At 40.4% G+C, this 22,326-nt stretch overlaps 2 long non-coding RNA genes and 1 other non-coding gene across 4 annotated transcripts; 1 reads left to right on the forward strand and 2 right to left on the reverse strand.

Annotated features, from left to right (window-relative positions):
- Positions 1 to 4,078: 4,078 nt before the first annotated feature.
- On the reverse strand, positions 4,079 to 22,118 carry LOC146642755 (uncharacterized). Of its 2 annotated transcripts, none has more exons than XR_014909520.1 (4): positions 22,006 to 22,118; positions 20,005 to 20,060; positions 4,518 to 4,621; positions 4,079 to 4,375 (listed from the first exon to the last, which is right to left on the reverse strand). It is a non-coding gene; the product is annotated as an uncharacterized LOC146642755 (long non-coding RNA). The 2 variants fall into 2 exon arrangements; XR_014909521.1 differs by adding an exon at positions 10,254 to 10,338 and having other exon boundaries at positions 4,079 to 4,621.
- LOC146642756 (uncharacterized) lies at positions 8,963 to 11,924 on the forward strand. The gene is made up of 3 exons (XR_014909525.1): positions 8,963 to 9,042; positions 9,992 to 10,095; positions 10,288 to 11,924. It is a non-coding gene; the product is annotated as an uncharacterized LOC146642756 (long non-coding RNA).
- Positions 16,198 to 16,316, reverse strand: LOC146642757 (5S ribosomal RNA). The gene has a single exon (XR_014909850.1). It is a non-coding gene; the product is annotated as a 5S ribosomal RNA (ribosomal RNA).
- Positions 22,119 to 22,326: the final 208 nt, after the last annotated feature.

Below are 22,326 nucleotides of genomic sequence, written 5' to 3' on the forward strand. Positions count from 1 at the left end.
TGGTTATTGGAGCATCGTTATCTCGCTGTCTAGCTGGTGAAACTAAGGAACTCAGGGCGAGGACAGCAAAGTTACCAAAGGGGAAAAACTATCAAATTAAAACTGCATCATCTCAAAAATCACAAGTTTCTCTAAAATGTGTTTATTCTAGGGTTGCAGTTATTCATCATTTTAGTCATAAAGTATTTTATTCATTGTTCGAAAATTGAATTGGATTAGAAATAGTTTTCTTATTAATGAGCAATAATTATTATTATTCCAAAGAGAAAACACACGGGTCTTTTGGTTACCATTTTAGAAATTGCCATCCTTTAATGATTCATCTGTTAAAAAAAATATTTTGACTGCTTTTATCTAAAAAATATTTTGAGATGCTGAAATGCTGAAATAATAATAATAAAAAAAACAGACACTGATGTCAACATAAAGGTAAACACGCAATTTAGTTTCTTTAGTTTCTGGTTCTCTCCTGTATGGACTAGAGAACGCACGATACCACTTTTTTGTGTCCAGTATCGATATGAATCCAATACAGCGTATTTTTATAATCAATAAAACAGTTTTTTTAAAATATCTTTCTTTATTTTGTATAAGTTCATACTCAAGTTTTAAAAAATAAAACATTAAAGTTATTCAGTTATACCTGTATGCAAAAAACACACTGCACCCAAAATATTTCATAGTTCAGCAACACTGATCAATCTAATAAACTTAAACCTGCACCATCCTCCCTATTCTGGTATTTTAAAGAGTACTTAGCAGAAATATTAAGCAACCTAACTAATAGGGTTGCAAACTCCCAGCAAAAAAACAACTAAAGGGAACCATCGCCCACCCTCTGCCTCGTGATGCTTAATCGACATAATCGACTTTAATTTAATGCATGTATTTAAAAAAAATGCACAGAAATCAATTATTTTTCAACAACAATTAAATAGATTCAACATCTTTCTTCAACAGAACTGCAGACTGCACAGATGGTATCTTCCCAAAGGAAAAAGTACTATAACTTACTAGGGTATATATTAGAGATGGACCGATCCGATATTACGTATCGGTATCGGTCCGATACTGACCTAAATTACTGGATCGGATATCGGAGAAAAATAAAAAATGTAATCCGATCCATTAAATATCACGAAAGCACCTCACAAAACTTGCAACACGCCGTAACTCGCCTCAGAACGTTAGCACGTCGGAGCAGTATGCATCACGTGATAGAGCAGCTGTGGCATGGACCTGTCGGTGGTCTGGATAGCATTTGGAGCTTCGCTAGCAACCCGGCATTTCATCTCCGACAAAGTTATCCCTGAGAGAAGTAAAGCAAGTGTGTAAGTCCATCTCTGAATGTTTGTAAAGCATTCCTGCGTTAAGCTTAACGAGCGACTGCCTCTCGCTCTCCGGCTGCTACTTCAATCATGAAACTGATCAATGATCAGCTGATCGGCTTTTCTGTCGCGAGTCCGTCTCTCTGGTTTGCTTTTGGTCCACTTTGCACCAGAAAGAGGAAACCAGCGGCTGAACAACAGCAGCACGTTTAAGCTTGATCAGCTGTTGTTAGAATTTATTTAATATTACTTTCTACTCGAGGATCTTTTTCTACGTAGCTGACGCTGGTAACTGTGCAGGGGCGCATCTAGCAAAGTTTAGCCAGGGGGGCCGATAGGGCATTAACAGGGAAAAGGGGGCACAAAGACATACTTTTCTTTCTTATTCTCATTTAAAATGTCTAGCTTTTAATAAATAATTATCTGACACCCAAAGTTTTAATTTGATGCAAAATGTATAGAAGTCCATTACTGCATATAGTAACTGTTAAGTCTAATATACCCTAGTAAGCTATAGTACTTTTTCCTTTGGGAAGGTACTATCTGTGCAGTCTGCAATTTTGTTGAAGAAAGATGTTGAATCTATTTAATATTTCTTGAAAAATAATTGATTTCTGTGCATTTTTTTTCACACTGCGTCAAATTAAGGTTGATTACGTCGATTAAGCATCATGAGGTGGAGCGTGAGGGGTGGTTCCCTATTTTTTATTTATTTATTTTTGTTGTTGCTGGGAGTTGGAACCCTATTAGTTAGGTTGCTTAATATTTATGCTAAGTACTCTTTAAAATACCAGAATAGGGAGGATGGTGTAGGTTTAAGTTTATTAGATTGATCAGTATTGCTGAACTATGAAATTTTTTTTTTTTTGCATACAGGTATAACAGAATAGCTTTAGTGTAGTTGTTGTTTTAAACTTGAGTATGAACTTATACAAAATGCAGCAAGATATTTAAAAAAACAGTTTTGTTGATTAAAAAACACTATATCGGATTCATATCGGTATCGGCAGATATCCAAATTTATGATATCGGTATCGGACATAAAAAAGTGGTATCGTGCCATCTCTAGTATATATTAGACTTAATAGTTACTATATACAATATTAGATTTCTATACATTTTACGTTAGATAAAAACTTTGGTTATAAGATTCAGATAATTATTTATTAAAAGCGAGACATTTTAAACGAGAATAAGAAAGAAAAGTATTTCTTTGTGCCCCCCTTTTCCCTGTTAATGCCCCAGCTGGCCCCCTGGCAAAACCGTGCTAGACCCGCCCCTGCACAGTTACCAGCTGTCAGCTACTTATAGCATTAGGCATTAAAGTAATATTAAATAAATTCTAACAACAGCTTATCAAGCTTAAACGTGCTGCTGTGGTTTATCTGCTGGTTTCCTCTTTCTGGCGCAAAGTGGGAAACAAACAAGAGAGACGGAACTTGCGATCAGCTGATCATTGATTAGTTTCATGATTGAAGTAGCAGCAGGAGAGGGAGGGGGAGAGGAGGCGCGGCAGTCGCTCCATATATCGGTTGTTAAGCTTAACGTGGGAATGCGTTACAAACATTGAGAGAGAAACTTACAAACTTGCTTTACTTCTCTAGGACAGCTTTCACTGAGAAGAAATGCCGATTTGGAAACATGTAGCGAGGCGCTAAATGCTCCACCAGACAACCGAGAGGTCTCTTGTTGTCACATGCAAGAAAGCATGCTCTGAAGAATATCCAGGTAGATAACTGTGGCGATATGTTGGTTATATTACTTTAAAGTGCAACTGGCTAATTCTTATTTTAGCCAACTCCCACTGTCGCCAAAGTGCTTGCTCATAGGGGGTCATATGATTGTTGGGTTTTTCTCTGTATCTATGAAGCGCCTTGAGGCGACTTTTGTTGTGATTTGGCGCTATATAAATAAAATTGAATTGAATTGAATTACTGATGGTGACCTTTGTTACTTTGGTCCCAGCTCTCTGCAGGTCATTCACCAGGTCCCCCCGTGTGGTTCTGGGATCTTTGCTCACCATTCTCATGATCATTTTGACCCCACGGGATGAGATCTTGCGTGGAGCCCCAGATCGAGGGAGATTATCAGTGGTCTTGTATGTCTTCCATTTTCTGATGATTGCTCCCACAGTTGATTTTTTCACACCAAGCTGCTTGCCTATTGTAGATTCACTCTTCCCAGTCTGGTGCAGGTCTACAATACTTTTCCTGGTGTCCTTCGAAAGCTCTTTGGTCTTGGCCATGGCCAAGTTTGGAGTCTGACTGTTTGAGGCTGTGGACAGGTGTCTTTTATACAGATGATGAGTTCAAACAGGTGCCATTCATACAGGTAACGAGTGGGGGACAGAAAAGCTTCTTACAGAAGACGTTACAGGTCTGTGAGAGACAGAGATTTTCCTTGTTTGAGGTGACCAAATACTTATTTTCCACCCTGATTTACGAATAAATTCTTTACAAATCCTACCATGTGAATTCATGGATTTTTTTTTCACATTCTGTCTCTCACAGTTGAAGTGTACCTCTGGTGCAAATTACTGACCTCTGTCATCATTTTAAGTGGGGGAACTTGCACAATCGGTGGCTGACTAAATACTTTTTTGCCCCACTGTAGGCCTGCATGAATAAACTTTCTGAATCCTTTATCATCTGCAACTGAAAATAGTTGTGGATGATTACTATACCTTTCTAATGTGACCTTGTTGTCCCTGGCTCTCTCTCTCTCTCTCTCCCTCCCGCTCTGTTCCTGTGCTACTGAGTGTAACTACCGCCCCTCCCCCCTCATCCCAGCGCAAAGCACAAGGCTCACGTACGAAGCGAAGTGGAAAAAAGTGCGAGAGAGAGGGTGAGAGAAAGAAAACAAAAACAAAAACATGGCTCCCAATAAGGAGCCGGCTCGCGTCGTTCACTTCAAAGATCCGGTCCTAACAGCCGTTTCGTTCACGAACGACTCATCAGGTAAGACTCACCAGGATCCATGTGGTGATGGTCCACACCTGTGTAACCCAGCCTGTCCTTCAGGATTGTCGGCATAATGGTGTTAAAGCACTGGAGAAATCAAAGGACATGATTCTCACAGTGCTCCAAACAATTTCCAGGCAAGGGATTGATGTCAGAGGTGGATGAGAGCATCATCTACCGTAATGTTGGTGTAGTAGGTGAACTGAAAGGGGTTCAGCAGTGAGCTCACCTGGGGCCGAAGATCAGCAAGGACCAGCTCTCCAGGGTCTCCATCAGGTGTGATGTCAGAGCCTCCAGCATCTAGCTGTTGTTCATTTACATCTGCCTAATTGACTGGACAACATGTAAAGTCTTAATTCAAATTCCGCTGCACTGTTAAGAAAATCATAACTTAATCCTCATAGCACAGTCACAAGAAAACAAACAAACATACAGTCATGTGAAAAAGAGTGTTTTCATAGAAATCTATAGCATACTCTGAAAAACTAAGAACACTCCAGGATTCAGTCATTTATAGAGCCACCTTTTAGCAGCAACAGCGTCACCAAATTGTTTCTGTATGACTATCAGTGTTTCACAAGGACGTTTGGCTCACTCTTCTTTACATTGTTTCTTCAGATCATTGAAGTTTGTGACATTTGTTTAAGTACAGCTATCTTAAGTTCCCTGCACTGAATTTTAAGTTGAGGTCTGGACTGTGAGCGGGTTATTGCAACACCTTGAATCTTGTCTTTTTCAGTCATTCTGGGAACGTTACCCTGCTGTGTGACCCAAACACATTTTTGACTATAGAGTACTTGGTAAACAGGGGAGTTCATGGAAAACTCAATGACTGCAAGGGCCCAGGTTCTGTAGCTGCAAAACAAGCTCAAATCATCACCCCTTCACCACGTGTTGACAGCTGGTATGAGGTGTTTGTGCTGGTATTCTTTGCAACTTTGTTAACAAATTTGCAGCCATGCCGTCATGCTCTTTTTAGAGAGGAGAGACTGTCTCCTTGCAACCCTTCCAAACAAGCTGCACTTATTCAACTCTTTTCTAATTGTACTGTCATGGACTTTAACATTTAACATGCTAACTGAGGCCTGTAGAGTCGGAGATGTAGCTCCTGGATTTTTGAGCTTTTTCTGAGCACTGCACAGTTTGACCCTGGGGTGAATTTGCTGGGAAGATTATGACATTGTGATTATGACACATAGCTGAATACTCCAGACCAGCAAACTGCCAAAATGTATGATTTCATAGAGGTGCGCTCACTTGCTGGTAAAACAATTTGTGAATTGCAGTGAAGTTGGTTAGAATTAATAAAGGGGGAACATATTACCCTCGAGAGTCTACAGACAAGCTGGAGCATCCAAATCACATGATCAAGTTAAGATTACTTCAAACATTTACTGAGTCTTGTTTCAATTTGGGTAAGAAGTGCAGACTTCAAACTACATAAAAGTGTTTAAATTGTGCTGATGGATCAAGTAAAACCAGAGTTGTGAAAGATAATGTAGCCCATGCATTTTCGCAAATACTGTCATCAGCTTGAGTGCAGGAAGAAATAATAAAAACTGTTTTATCTAAGGATAGAAAAAACCCCAAAAAACTTTGAAATAAAACATGACTCTTCCTATTGGGAAAAAAATGCAGCATGTCAGGCATTCACAAAATTATATGCCAGAGTGTGGCATTTGGTTGCTGAGGAAAGGGGAAGTTATTGGAGTGGAGGAAAATATATGCTGCGGCTGTGCTAAAAAAAAAAAAAAAGACACCAAACAAGGCAAGATAAGCAGTTTGTAAAAGTGAAATATATAAATAAACTCTAAAGTAATCAAAAACTGCCATTTATAACCTTGACTTCGGAGTTTTAAATTACACAAAGATTGCATTATAACATATGTAGTTAGCGTGATAACATCTAGAGTTATTGCATTCATAGAAGTTTCTTCTGCTCTCAGAATAGATTCAGTTGTTCACAGTTTTGGCACACGGTGCATTACCAGGTTGCAAGGTGTTGAGTTGTGGTCATGAAAAGAACAAAGTGGTTAGCAAAAATTCTGTGATGCATTGTCATCTGACGGTTGACAAACCCTCAGTCTAACCACAGTGTGACAGCACGGCTTCACGGAAAGTCACATTTTGAATATTTTCTCATGCAGTTTTTTCTTCTCTAAATTTCATGTTCATTCACTTGACCAAGCCTCTGATGTGTAAATCAGATCCAACTGAATGTCATCAGAACATATTATATGTCACGGTCCGGGGCAGCGGCCGTGTGGAAAGTGGAAGGAGGACTCAAAACGCAGCACTTATTCAGGTGTGAGGGTGATTTATTGACAATATCAAATATAAAGTGGGGATGGTAAAACAGAACTAAGGATGAACTAACTGGGAGAAACTACACAAAGAAATAGCAAACCTGAGCATGAGGGGAGAACAGCAGGGAGAGCACGCAGGGGATTACACCAGGTATGAACACAGACGACGCGACGAGGAGCAGAGGAAATCACACACTATAAGTACACAAAGAGACACTGGGAAATCACACACAGGTGGGGGAAACAGCTGGACCTGATTAACCTGACGAGACAGGGGAACACTAACACCAGGGACCAACAGAGGGAGCACAAACCCAGAACCCAGTATCTAAAATCCCAAAACACAAACCATCCCAAAACAGCCCATGAATAATAAAGAGAATAATAACAATAAGGGACACAAACACAAAGTCACTCAGTCATGGCCGCAGGACCATGACATTATATGTCAATAGAAAATTGTCAGTATAATCTTTTAATAATATAAGTTTGCAAATGGTAGTGATAGGATGTGCGATCCTTAATAGTCTGCAAAGGCTTTGTGTGCATTCCAGAGTGCTCTGGCATTCACACCCACATCCTGGGAGCATGGGAAAGGTTGTACCTTCTTTTATTGTTTTACGGTAGGATAAACGTAGCTATGTCAGTTTGAGTCTAAGTGCCTTTTTTACTTATAGATGAACTGTTGGATTTTCCAGACCAGCAGGTTAAGGGAAGTTGTTTATGGGATCACACTCTGACACACACACACACACACACACACACACACACACACACACACACACACTCCAATGTAAGGAACAAACACCCACTGATGTATAAATAAAGACCAGGGCAGTCTCAGAGTTGCGAGTCCCTGAACCTTCACTCTCGTGCGAGAGCTCAGAGCTGCCTTTGCTAAGCAACAAGTAAAACTGTGTGTTTCTCCTCTCTGATTCTCAGCTGAAGAAGTGTCTTAGAATGCATCTCTTGACATTATATAATGAAATTTGTTTTCTTTTACTAATAAGTTGAGGATTTGGCGTAACATTGAATATAGAAGTTTTCTACCTCTGAAGGTCAGTTGCAATTATGGGTTGTAAACTCACTTTAGTAGTCCTCCTCCTTCATTATTCCATCCATTTTGTGATCAGTGCCACTGGTAGCAAAACAGCCCCGGAGCATGATCCTTCCACCACCAGGCTTAACATCTGGCACAGTGTTCTCAGATTTCAAAGGATCACCTTTGATACATCAAACATACTGTTGTCATTGTGGCCATATAGCTCAGTCATAGTCTAGTCTGCCCATAAAGCTTTCTTTCCAGAAGCAAATGGCTATTTGTGGTTGGGATCCTCTCAGTTCACAGTAATGACAAATTCCCTCTGATCTAAAGCTGGTCAAAGTGGTTAGCAAAAATTGGGCCAGATTGTGGGATTTTTGGCCCAATTTAAGATGAATTTTCAGTCGAGCAACCGTTTTGGGAATCGGCCCAAGTTTCACCTTAGTCGTGTGTCATGCATCGAGTAGGTTGGGGTAACGAGAAGCAATTAACACCTCATGACCAGCTCCCGATCAGCAATCATATAATTGCGACCAGAATTTCAAACCTGTTAGAAATTCTGGTCGCCCCTCATGAGGGTATCGCACCGTTGAAGCGGTGCCACGAGCCAATTTAACACAACCTGTCACACTGCACACGCACAAACACAGAAATGGAAATGAAAAAAACAAAGTAGTATGGCAGTGCAGTGTGTGATCTGGACACAAGCGATGGAGGCCCAACTTGTAGAACGTTGGGAAGCTCGTCCCAGCTTCCCAACACGCAAATGAGAATCTGCGGATGCAAAATGTGGAACACACAAATCTAACCGGTTAACGTAAAAAACATTTTAGCTGGAACACCGGAGCTGTGAGCTCCAAAAACATCAGAGCACTTTTGCAAACATGTTCTATTTTGACCAGCTGACCAGATGGGAACTTTACGCCACTACATTCACAAAAAAAATGGGTAGTACACATTTCCTGTAAAATTAAAGTAACATAATTACAAGGAACATTTTTATTAATCAACTTCATGCAATATTTATTATGTTTGGTGCATTAATTAACAGTTCATGACCTTGTGCTATTAAGTATTAAACCAAACATGTGTAAAACTGTACACAGACAGAGACTCATATCTTTACATATTTGGCTGTGCAGACAAACAGCTTATAAATTGGGTTTTTTTGTAGTCATGTTTGTGTAGCGCTTCATGTTGATGTATATATGCCATATATGGGCTCAAAGACACAAAGTTGACAGGAAATGTGGTTGCTAAGCTGCTGCTATGTGCGCTGAATCTATTTATGGCTAAGGCAGTTGTGTAGTATAAAAAAGGCTGACATGGAAATCACTGATCTTTTTTACTCTTGTCCCTTGGCTTTCTTTCGTGGTCCTTTTTGAGTGATCCCCAGCTTGACACAGGTCAGTCTTCAGACTTGTTATATTTTAACTTTGATTTTATGTGTCTTTACTTTTGCATAACCTTTTACTTGAGTGTAATAAAACTTCAGGTCACGATTAACTTTTTCATCCGAGTATTAAAAACAATTTTTATATTTAAAAAGATGTTAGTTTGTCCAATTTCTCATGAGTGCAGATGTGGTAAAACACATATTTTTATCATTTAAGTACAAGTACATATGCTTGGGTTAAAATTAGTCTAGTAAACTTTGAGATTCAACTTCTTTACTCAAAAGTGAGGAAAATAAAATCTCTAAAATGTACTTGAGTACATTTTAAAGCCTATTTCTACAATCTATTTTGGTGCAAAGCTAAACAAACCTCATTACTAATAAAATAAAAAATATAAAGAAATTAAAACTTTATTTAAACTTAAATTATAATTATAATGAATATAATATGTTATCTTATAATCTTCTGTAACACAAGTAGAGAAAAACAAAGTTTTAAAAAAGTTCTATTTGCTGTTGTCAACATCGTAAACAGGCCAACTGACCTCAACACCTAAATATTTGAAGTTTCTATTGTGAGCTCCAATAGATGTGGCAGACATGGCAGAAACACACCAGACAGAATAATACAGTGGAAGTAGAACCTGGAGCTAGGAAATTAGAGTGCCAGTCAACTGGTTCAGGTGCAGCAGGTGGGCGGATCCTCCAAATTGCTCACAAGTATTTGGCTGCTTCACTTCGTTTGTTCCAAAAAAAACATGTCAGCTTTTAGATGCATGTTGACTGTTTACTTTCCTAACATTACTATTTTTCATATTTTACTTGCATGTATCATATACAGTCAACTTTACATAATTTCTGTTTAAACAAATATCTTCATTCAAACTGATCTTACATGCAGCTGCTGTTCATTCAACCATTTAGTTTATTAACTTATAGCAATTAATCTGACATTTCAGAGAATTTCCTTCCCTGAAGATCTTCATTGATCCCTGCGTCAGAGAGCCGACTCCCACCAAACACTGCACTGCACAACAAATCACTCTGCTAACTGAAGAAAGAGGTAAAAGTAATACATCTTTACCAGTTGTTGTTTTGGTTCATCCAACTGGGATCATCCAGTTTGTTGTATTAAATGTGTATTTTAAATGTGTTTTAATGTGTAAGCATGTTCAAATGGTAAAACGTTTCAGAAACAAACAAACTGACTACTTTACTTACTCTTATCAGTGTTCTTTTTTTGTCTTCAAAATAGAAATATGAAGCTCTCCATTTTCTTGCTGGTGGTGCTCTCTGTCACTGTGCTCTGTGTGGATTACGAACATGTTAAGAAGGTCAAAAATCAGCGTATCATCGAACCAGACACAAAAATGTCGTCTGTTTCTTCTAGCAGATCAGCACAAGAAAGTGTTGACGAACGTGTTGACAAACGTGTTGACAACTTCATAAACCAGCATATCATCGACACAGAAGAGTCATGTGATAAACTAATAGAAGACCGGAAGATCAAAGATGTTAATGGTAAAGATAAAAAAAAAAAGAAACACCTTCATCTTTAGCACTTTTAAAAAGGTCAAAGATATTTGTAAAGAAGAACAACGTGTTTATAAAAATGACAATCTTTATAGAAGCTCTGAAGAGATGGAGCTTTTGCACTGCAAACTGCAATATGACAAAAGAAAATACGAAGGCGTAAAGATAAAGAAGCATATTGAAATTGCATGTGTGGAAATCGGCCATGTTCTTCAACCTGTACACTTGCAATGCTGCTGTTGATTTGAGAGCTGCTCTGTACTCACTGTGATCTTTCTATCATTGTTTCATGATGTTGCTTTGGATTTCTTCAGATTTGGAATTCTTAAGACTTTGTAAAGTTTGCATAAACAATAATGGGAATATTATTATTAAGGAAATATGGAAGAATTGTTTGTAAGTGAATGTGGAATAATACCACAATCACAAGAGTTATTGAAAGAACTTTTGACTTTCTTGTCTCACTTGCATAAGTAAACATTACATTCTGACATTTTTTTCTAACCGGCTGTTCATCCTGTTCTCTCAGATCACAGACATTGCTTGTCTTTCAGCATTCAATAAATAATCTACAAAAAAAACCAAGTTGCTGCTCCAGAGAATTTTTTTATACTTAAAACAAAGCTCTTGTAAAACCACAAACACTCACTGGTTTTAAAATCATTGATGAAGAGAGGAGCTACAGATTTTGTCTTAGTGCTGAGGTCTGAGTTAGTGCTGGAGTTCATCTGGACTGCATTGGATTTCTATCTGCTCCATGTGTGGGAATAAGCAGAGACAACTAACAAAGAACTTTCAGCAGTAGGGCTGGGCGATATATCGAGCTTTTAAATATATCGATATATTTTTATACGAGATATGAGATGTGACAATATCGTTTACATCAATATTGTCTATTTTACATTATAATTATACTTGTGGAGCCACAATTTTGTCTCTCTTTCGTCCACTTTTGTCTTTGACAACAAAAAGAATAAATGGCTCTGTATTTGGTGCTTGTTTATGTGTTTCTATGCAAAAGCACCCTGTGATGTTAATGATAGGGGTGCAACAATACTCGTATTGATATTGAACCGTTCGATACAGTGCTTTTGGTTCGGTACGCATATGTATCGAACAATTCAACATTTTTAATTTATTTTATCAACTTTTCTTCTGACGATGCTGTCTGTGTTGAGCACTCAGTGGATCTGTGTTCGACTACTCCGCCTAGGCTGCACTGTCGAGTGTAGATCCACTGAGTGCAGCGCAAGCTAGCAAGACAGAAGCTCAGCTCGTTGCAACATGGCAACTGCCTCACGCTACCCGAAATTGAACCTCCCCCACCGTCATTGAGATCTGGCATTTGGAACTATCTCGGTTTTCATGTGAAGCATGACCCAGATGGTAAGCGCATCATGGACAAAAGTAAAACAGTATGTTGGATGTGCCACGCAATGCTCAATTGGTGGGAACTAGTGCGTTAGCGCAGTTAGCGTGTTAACATTTTGACGCCGTCCAGCCCCACGCACGGGTCGATCCACGGTAACTCGTTAACGGAGATTTGCAGCGTTATGGCGTTAATGTCATTTTAACAAGGTTAACGCTGACAGCACTAGTGGGAACACAACGAATATGACTGCACATTTACGCCGACATCATCCTAGTGCAAAGACAAGTGGAAGCAGACAAAAACAACAAGCACGCATGCTACAAACTTTGCCTGAGTCATTTAGACAGCCGTTAGCACATGATTCTCCTTATGGGGACCTGATATGTTTAATATGCTGCTGAGAATATAGCCCAGAAGAAGCGTATAGTATAGCTTTTATTTTGGAAAGAGCCATTTCTCTGTAATAAACTCTCTTTTTGCATTGAAAAAATATCGAACTGTGACACCAAAGTATCGAACCGAACCGTGAATTTTGTGTATCATTGCATCCCTAGTTAATGATGACCATGTCTCTCAATTTGAAATGACTCCAACAAAGTTACATTTTTGTTTTTAATATGCTTTTAATTCTATTAACAGACTCAGTTCTATTAACAGCTCTCTGATATACATTAGCATTATAATATTAGGGTGAAAACTGGCCATCCCTGTTCAGTCATTAATAATAAATAACCTCTTAGTTCACTTGCCTCAGTTCTGCTGTGTTCACGACATCAGCGGAGCGGGAGGTGGCTTACTGGGCTTAAGCCCGGGTTGTTGTTTCAGAAGCCCGGGGTCTTTTGGAGTGTAATTTGTTTCATAGTTAGTTGCCTGACTGACAACTATATAAAACAAAAAACTACACACAATATTCGAAGCACATAGCGCACAGTCCTAAATTCCCCCTAATTTTGCTATGATCCGAGCTCAGGCACTAGCCGACTGAGCAGAGGCGGAGCCAGACATCTTATAGGGCTTTGGAGCGTGATGTCACGTGAGGGGGGGCCACGTCCCCTCCCGCCATGACAATAGGCCAAACAAAGCACAGGGAACCTCCAAAAGTTGATTCTGTTCATCTGGACGTAGCAATTTGTGGGAGAAACGTTTCGTCACTCATCCAAGTGACTTCTTCAGTCTCAGCTGACTGCAGGTTTCCTCAATCTTATAAACAGTACATTTGCATAATGACTGAAACCAGCCGACTGATCAACAGCCATGAGTACCATTCACAGAGAGTTGGGGAATGGCTGCAATCACAGTTAAAACCTTCGTAGAAAAATAAGTCCAGTATTACAGAATGAAATCAAATTATTGTGTTTGTTGGTGAGAAAACTTACAAACATACAGTACAGCACTTCAGAGTCACACTGCTAGCGATCGAAGATTTAAGTAAATTTGACAGCTGATCAAGACGCAGAACACAATGCGCTGTAAAAAAAAAAAAAAGCATGTAAAATTGCAAAAACCAAACTGCGACACAGCGAGGCCGCGTTATAGCAAGGGACCACTGTATTATATATGCAGGACACCTTGAACTAGTTTTTTTTTTTTTAATTAAGCAGCAAGTCAATGCTGTCATGTAAAGTCTGAATTCAAACACAGGTTGGGGAAACCTGCACTGAGCTGACTGAAGATATCAAACATTTCCAGTAAGACATTTGACCAGGTCTTTTAAGACGTCCCATTAACCAAGCAGCATTCTCAAGCTGCTGCTGCACTGTTAAGAGATTCATAACTTAATCCTCATAGCACAGTCAGAAGAAAACAAACAAACATACAGTCATGTGGAAAAGATTGTTTTCATAGAAATCTATTGCATACTCTGAAAAACTAAGAACACTCCAGGATTCAGTCATTTACCTTTTAGCAGCAATAGTGTCACCAAATTGTTTCTGTATGACTATCAGTGTTTCACAAGGATGTTTGGCTCACTCTTCTTTACATTGTTTCTTCACATCATTGAAGTTTCTGACATTTATTTATGTGTTTATATGTTGACAGCTGGTATGAGATTGCAACTTTACTACCAAACTTGCATCCATGCAGACTTTCTCTTTGCAACCCTTCCAACCAAGCCACACTTATTCAACCTTTTTCTAATTGTACTGTCATGGACTTTAATATTTAACATGCCAACTGAGGCCTGTAGAGTCTGACATATAATCTTGGATTTTTGAGCTTTTTCTGACCATTGCACAGTTTGACCTTGGCGTGAATTTTCTGGGACATGATTCCTGGGAAGATTATGATAATTGTGTTAACTGTCAAATATTATGCTTTCGTAAAGGTGCTCACACTTGCTGATAAACAGTTAATCAAGTGCAGTTCATTAGCAGCATCTGGCTGCTATTACAAATGAAGAAGATAATTATCTTCTTCATTTGTATTGAAGCATTAAAGTTGCTTTCTGAATTACAGGAGGCTGTCTGGTGTGAAGCAATAAACTGAGAACGTATCACCCTCTAGAGTCTACAGACAAAGCATCCAAATCACGTGATTGATTTAAGATGACATCAAACCCTCACTGAGTCTCGTTTCAGTTTGGGTCAGAAATGCGGACGCCAAACTACATACCAGTTTTGAAAATCACCTTTAGTGCAAGAAGAAACAGTAAAAACTGCATCTTCTAAGGAAAAATGTAAATAAAACACAACTTTAATTTCCTATTGGGGGGTGGGGGTGGGGGGGTGGGGGGGGAATGCAGCATGACAGCCAAAATTATATGCATTACCAAGCTGCAAACACTCATAAGGTGCTGAGTTGTGGTCATGAAAAGAAGAAAGTGGTTAGCGAAAATTCTGTGATGCAGTGTCATCTGATGGTTGTGACAGCACGGCTTCACGGAAAGTCATGTATTGAATATTTTCTCATGCAGTTTTTTATTCTGTATATTTCATGTTCATTTACTTGACCAAGCCTCTGATGTGTAAATCAGATCCAACTGAATGTCATCAGAACATATTATATTATGAAATTTGTTTTCTTTTACTAATAAGTCGAGGTTGAGGATTTGGAGTAGCACTAAATATAGAAGTTTTCTATCTCTGATGATCAGTTTCAATGGTTGATTGTAAACTCACTTTACTAGTCCTCCTCCTTCATTATTCCATCCGGCAAATCAGCCCCGGAGCATGATCCTACCACCACCAGGCTTAACATCTGGTACAGTGTTCTCAGATTTCAAAGGATCACCTTTGATACATCAAACATACTGTTGTCATTGTGGCCATATAGCTCAGTCATAGTCTAGTCTGCCCAGAAAGCTGTCTTTCCAGAAGGGGTTGGGATCCTCAGTTCACAGTAATAACAAATTCCCACTGATCTAAGGGGGACTCTTTGGTCTTCTTCCAGTCCTTGGCCAAGTGGTAACATATCCAAACAACTTGTAATTACAAACGATTATTTGAACCGAATCTGTAAGTGTATAAAAATGGCTTAAAATGGTTTACAGTGAGTTCCTTGGACTTTCTGTTGTTCTAAATATTGGTCAATCCAACAAGTGCTTTCAAGCTGATCCTTTTTACGCTGCGAAGAGAAACTAACACTTGTAGTCGGCCATGATCACTAATGAGAAGTTAATAGGGCTTGTTGAGTTATGAGGTGCAGAACCTTCAGCACCTCACATGAAAAGAATTGACTGTGTGTATGCTTTTGGCACTGTGTGGATTTGAGAAAATCCAAAATAAATTCAAACTTGTTTTTGAAAGCTGTTTTATAAATTTCAGTGGTATATTATTCATGCAATAGGGAGTTGTCTTCTTCAACTACTGGGGCTGAAATAAGTTCATCTAGTTTAGAAACTTCCACTGAACAGTCTATTATAGTGTCAGAACTAAGCATATGCTTTTAAGAACTTAAACACTTTGAATGAGAATAATAGAAATTTTCCATTATAGCTTCTACTCAAGTACAATCAATAAAGAAAACCACAGACTCTTTGATGTTTGTTTTGAAGGAAAAGTAATTTCCTGTAAATGTTTATCTGTGTGAGATTTTTCAGAAAACAATTTTTTTAAACGTGAGATACATGGCCTATTCTTTCCTTGTTCTACTTTTATCTCATCATTAATCTGATTACTGTTTAAGACAAGATGGAAATATAATATTCTCATGTTAAAAAGATAGAAAAAAGATTTTATTACCCAGAAATCTAACTTTTCATGCCTGTGAGCATAAACATGAGCAGCAGCGCTCTCTGCACTTTGTGTGTGGAAGTGCAAAAGCTTACAGCACCTGGTATTCCCAGGCGGTCTCCCATCCAAGTACTGACCAGGCCCGACCCTGCTTAGCTTCCGAGATCAGACGAGATCGGGCGTGTTCAGGGTGGTATGGCCGTAAGCGAGAGAAGAGCACAGAAACAGCCTTTTTAAACATGCTGTGATACCACCCTGAACACGCCCGATGTGTTCTAAGGTGCATTTAAAACCCAGGATGGCATGGAGCTACCTGCCAGAGAGCAGCAGGTAAGTGCATGGTCCCTCCTGCTAGCCCTCAATGTCTACGTGTATTTAAAATTGAGAGGTGGGCAATGACGCCAGGGGTGAGGTGTACACCCTGATGGTAACTTGGATTCCGTGCAGCGTGCCCACCCCCAAGATCCTATATGTATGTGTAATGAGAGTGTGAGTAATGTGAATGTCTAAGTTGTGAGATAAAATTGAGGCAGAGGCAGCCAGAAGGGGACAGAGGGGGGGATGCCTCCTCTGCACCCTAGTGACACACCCCTACTCCAAGTCCCTGCATGTGTGGGTGGTTGTGGTGGAGCGGGAAGAGGGAGGCAGCTGGAGATGGGGAGGGAAGGAAGGGAGGGGCAAGTGACCCCTCCCTGGGGCCAGCTCCCCCGCTGACCCCAGTAGGCACCCCCATACTCCGCGACCCGCTAGGGAAAGGGGGCCCAGGCCCATCCGGGCCGGGGCCCAGTGCAGCAGCGCTGCCCGGCCGCACAGAGCCTGGGACAGTCCACCCAACCCCACCACAGAGAAAACTGCACCCACCCCACCATCCACTCATCTTCCAGACTACATAAGACAATAGACGCCCAGGCTGAGATCTTCCTCCACCTCTCCTGTATCTCCCCCTCCTGCAGAGAGTTCCTGAAGAGAGGAAAGCTCCTGCAAGATGTGACAACCTCCCTCACCAGTTGAAGAGCCCCCCAGGTGGCTCGACGCACCGGCGGCACCCTGCGCCCCCATACACCCACCCGCCCACAACGACCAGCAAATACATAAAAGATGGTAAAAGTGATTCCATCTTTGTGTCTCCTCCCATTGTTTCCCCAGTCTGTCTAGTTCCCCATATTCCCAGGACACCGCTGGACAACAAGTGGGTATTCCAAGACTGAGAGACAGCCAGAGTTGGCAAAAGATCAGACATTCTTAAGTAGAAGTAAAAATACTATTGTTCCAGTGAAAGTTAAAGTACTGATTCAACTTCATTACTCAGTTAAAGCAAAAAAAGTACAGGCTCGAAGCGCTTACAGAGAAACGCATACAACAGAATACAACAGAATGCTGTTCGCGGCAGTAACACACACTTGGAGGAGAGGCTCCAGCCGTCCATTCCAGCCCTATCCCTAACATTAACTCTAACCGTAACTTTAACCTTAACCCTATCAGGTCTTGTTTTACAAAGCGATTCATGATTAGAACAAAAAACACATTTACACATACTGATGATTTGTCACATAGCATCGTTACCTGTTGGGATGAGAACGTGTTGTTTCCAGTAGCGTGTCTAGAAAATTTTTGTTGGGGGGGCCAGGTAGGGGCACAGATTTGGAGAAGGGTGGCAGGGCCACACCCACCAGGCCTGAAGGTGCCTGTAAACAGGTGCTCTCAGAAACGCCGGCATCCACACACACACACACACACACACACACACACACACACCTGCAAGCAGGGAGAACGAGGGACAGCACACCAAAAACACACATGTCCATAACTGCTGGGTCGTTTAGACTCCTGAGCTGTGCACGAGGGGTCGACCACCCACTGGAAGGCCGGGCACTTGTTTTCAACCGTAATATACCTGATGTGCTCAGGTAACCTGTAGCGCCATGAAACCACTGTCACACCAGGGCGCATAAAAAATGATGCTTTAAGAGACTGATGGGATCGGGCAGCAGGGAAAACATCCACAAAATGCTACCTTCAGTTTGACTCCCTAAGACTACCTAAACTAAGTAGACTCATTACATGCTTGTTAAAAGCAAACTCTCATATAGTTTTTAATGTGCTTCTTTCATTACAATGACTAGATAAAGAATGTGGCCCTGTCTCTATTTAACACTGGCTACCCCAAAATGTTTCCAAACCTACAACCGTAACTTTCAATGAGAGATTTTTAGATACGGTTATTGAAGCTGTGGGATTAATTTTTTAAGTAACATGAGACGAGAGGCAGCAGCATACACACAGAGCATCAGTGATAGAAAGCTAGGCTAACATAGGGTAGCTACCTGTTCAAGGAGAAACATGTATAGGCCCATCTCAAGTGCCAGTGAACATCTAAATGATTCAGGGAAGACTTTGGAGAAAGTGCTGTGGGGAGATGAAACGAAATTCCAATTATGTGGCTTTAACTGACCTTTTGAAATAGGAGTGTGATGCAAAACATAGCATCCCCGCAGTCAAGCAGAGAGATGGAAACATTATGATGTGGGCTACAGGACGACTTAGTCGGGGTTCCAAGCAGTCAGGAAATGTGACATCGTCAGACTGCAGGCCACGGATTGGCTTGTCAGTCGCGGCACTCAATGAGTCATGAGACGGTGTCTTTCACTAAAATCAAAACTGCAGTTTTTTTAAAACCCTGCAACAAGGCAAATAGCTGCACAACACCGTGGTTTCCAAGTGTGACAAAAAGCCACAGATACATCATCGCTGCGACGTCTTCCTTTGTTGTGGCATTCGTGTTGCTCATAAATGACAACATGGACATCGGGCCGCTTTGCTGTAATGACCCCACGCACATTAGGTGGTACTTGATTGTAATGGAAAATGAGTCACAGCAAGCTGATCTGAGTATGTACTAATGGAGAAGTGCTATAAGATCACGGAGTGGTCTAGTCAGTCTCCAGACATCAGTACTGTAGAAAATCTGTGGAGGGAGCTGAAGTTTCAACTTTCCAAGTGGCAGTCAAGAAACTTACAGGATTTAGAGAGTTTCTGTAAGGAGCAGAGGGTTAATGTTTGTGTGTCCTCACTGTAAAGACTGCAGGTTACTGGAGCGTGTCGTGTCATGTTTCCTGTTGCTCTGAGGTGCATCCAACAAATACACAATTCATTTACCACTAATAATAACACCTCCCCCACTTAAGTGTGTTCAACAGGAAGCTAAAAGTTGTTAGCTGTTAAAGTGTTCAAAAAACAGCAGGAGCTCGGTGTGAGGCCACAGTGGGCCAAAAAACACACACAAGGTGACCTCCAGCAAGGACAAAATGTATCTGGACGTCTCTGTGAGCATCGGTCTCACTGTGTAAGTGTAGCACAGTGTCTGTGTGTGCATGGCTGGGCAAGAGAGACAGCACAACTGAAAGCCAGCACTCAGACGAGGACCCGGTGCATCGTCTGTCTCATCTCAGCCAATTTACTTACAAACTCTTTAAGTTTGAATTTTAAAGCCGACAATGTGCACAGGGCAGTGATATTTCAAATGAAGGTAAACTATTCCAATCTCTGCAGCCCCAATTGTGTATCTCACACACACACACACACAGTCCTGAATTCATTACTGAAGTCTCATCCAGACATTCAATGTGCTCTGTAATTAAATTGAGACGTGGGGTCAAAATTCCCACCTAGATTGAGTGAGATGAAATAGAAATCGGCTCTCCTCTAACTGACTTTATAGAAATAATTACAGGAGCTGCATTTATAACTGTTATTAAATAACAGCAGCACACGAGAACTAAAGTGTAATCCCAGCACATTTCGCTTCGCTTGCACTGATTCTTTAGAGATGACGACCGTGGTGGGTAATTAAGGGCAAACAATATACAAGTGGCGTGAAAAATGGAGGCTGCATTACCTTTCCAAAGCTTCCTTTCCCGATGACCCGCAGTATCTGGAAGTGGTCAAAGTTTACTGTGGAGAAAATGAGAAGCAGTTAGTGAGAACGTGTCAGTTTGAGCTGAGCTATAAAACAGGGAACATGACATGTACAGCACTGTGCAAAAGTCTTGAGCCATCCCTCATTTGCTTCCAGGGATCCGGACTTCCCTGTAATCTTTAAAGTGGTATTAAGGAATAGCTCTCCAGGCTTTTTAAAGTGTTTCTGATTTTTAATCCAGGGCTTGTATTTGACCACTTTTTGTCTGTTAAGACCCTTCACACTAATCTCTGAAACATTCAAACATAAACAGACACCTAAGTCACGGAAAGGACCACAAAACTTAACAAAGAACCAATTTTAAATTGTATCTGTACACATTTACTTGCAGCCTATTGCAAAAAAACAAAACCCCACATCATTTGTTCTCACTTCTTTAGTTGAAGAATGCAGTTAATAACACCGTTAACACAGACTGACCTGGCAAAACACGAAAAAATAAGGGGGTGGTTCAAGACTTTTGCTCGGTACTGTATGACAAATGCAAATGTGCACTTCACAATGTATCGCTGCACTTCGGCAGTACTGTGAAGATCAAATGTTTTTTCCTTCCCGATGCATGTGAAAGGTTAAGACTTACATCTCCAAATGTACTGGAACTGATTTGAACCAGAGGACTCAGCCACACTGTTACTATGTACTGCATAAACACGTTTACCGATGAAGGTAAAGCAGACGCTGTCCTGACTGTGTGGCTAAATTTTGTGCTGAAAGCATCAAATCAATTGAATATGATTAACTTGCTATGAGAGGTTTTTACTCCAAGTGTGACTTTTTCTGGCTTCATACACCTTTCAGGGTCAAATTCAAGCACTTTGTAAGCACGTTTAATGTCCATTTTCAACATTTTCCAGCACATTACCATAAAAAGGATGCATATTTCACTTCGCATCACCTGAGTAAGACCACGTGAAAGGCCAAATGAATAAGTCTTCTCATCAGATATTGATGCTTCTTTCTTATGTGACACAAAAAACAGGAGGAGACAGATCTTTGCTTGTGTTGTTTTTTAAGTTCATTCATTCAAAACTAACTGTAAGACGCTTAACTACATTGCAGTCTGTGTTATTGTTGTAGACCTAATTATCACCTTTAAAGTGTTTGTGCTAATAACATCATGTAGAGTAAGACAGGCATAGAGAACAGCACTGACTGGGAGAGGCTTTGAACAGATGACATACTCAGATCAATTCAACACTTTAGACTTTAAAAATGCACAAGCGTCTTTCAAAAACCCATTTATTTAATCTATCATCATTGATATTATTATGTACAGTTAGAATGTACTGTTCATCTCCCTTAAATAAACAGGCAGCCTTAAAGTGTGAAATAGTCACTTGTCTACTGTCTCAGTGGCTGATAGTGCCCCACAGGCCTCAATGTCAGCTCGAAGCCATTATGTTTCAATTGTTTAATGATAAACAGATTTTGAATGAAAGCCAGGAAACTTCGCTAGCACAAAAAAGTGCCTATTCTTTGTTCCCATATGGTTCAGTCATATTACCGTCATTTCCCCCTAAGCTGTTCCCAAAGACACCAGGTTAATACTTGAAAAGGCTGCAGCGATACACAAAAATATCATCAATATTCTGTTTACTTGGTGACAACGTCGCTTTTAGCCTTCAATCAGAAAGCCTGACGTTGGCTAGTTAAGCATCGGGCTAACGTTTAACGCTTTCACTTGAGGGAAGTAACTCGTATTACTGCTACTGCTGTGTAATCTTGGTTCAATTCACAGCATATTCTACAAGTTACCCTGCAATAACTAACTGTTAGAATAGCGCCACCGTATTGTATCGCACTGAGTGCACTTCAATCCTTTATCCCGCGAGTTTGCTAGCTAGCAAAATAATAATACCAATTTTAAACAAATAACATGTGTAACGTACACACTCGAGAAAATTATTTACTAGTACTTACGCAACTCCCCCGTTGTGAAAACGTACAAATCCTTCTTGTATTTTTCGTTTTCCAGCAAACACTCATTAAAACGGCCTCCAGGCACATTAGCGCACTCACCCCCGACTGATCAGGGAGGGGGTGGGGGGTCACACACTGAAACAGACTAACGTGCAGAGGTACAGCCCAGGCAGAGAAATGTTGCTTTTAGACTTTGCGACTCGTTTTATTTCTCTATCTGATAAGAAAACTATTCAATCAGATAGTTCTTTGTGGTGAATGAAATACGGTTACAGTTTCAAGAAGTTTTAAGCACCAAATCCGAAATCCAAGCACTGCAAT

Source organism: Rhamphochromis longiceps, linkage group LG23 (genome assembly GCF_057381845.1).
Source record: "Rhamphochromis longiceps isolate RC_006_pf linkage group LG23, R_longiceps_female_GT1.1, whole genome shotgun sequence".
In the NCBI taxonomy this organism is placed as follows: domain Eukaryota; kingdom Metazoa; phylum Chordata; class Actinopteri; order Cichliformes; family Cichlidae; genus Rhamphochromis; species Rhamphochromis longiceps.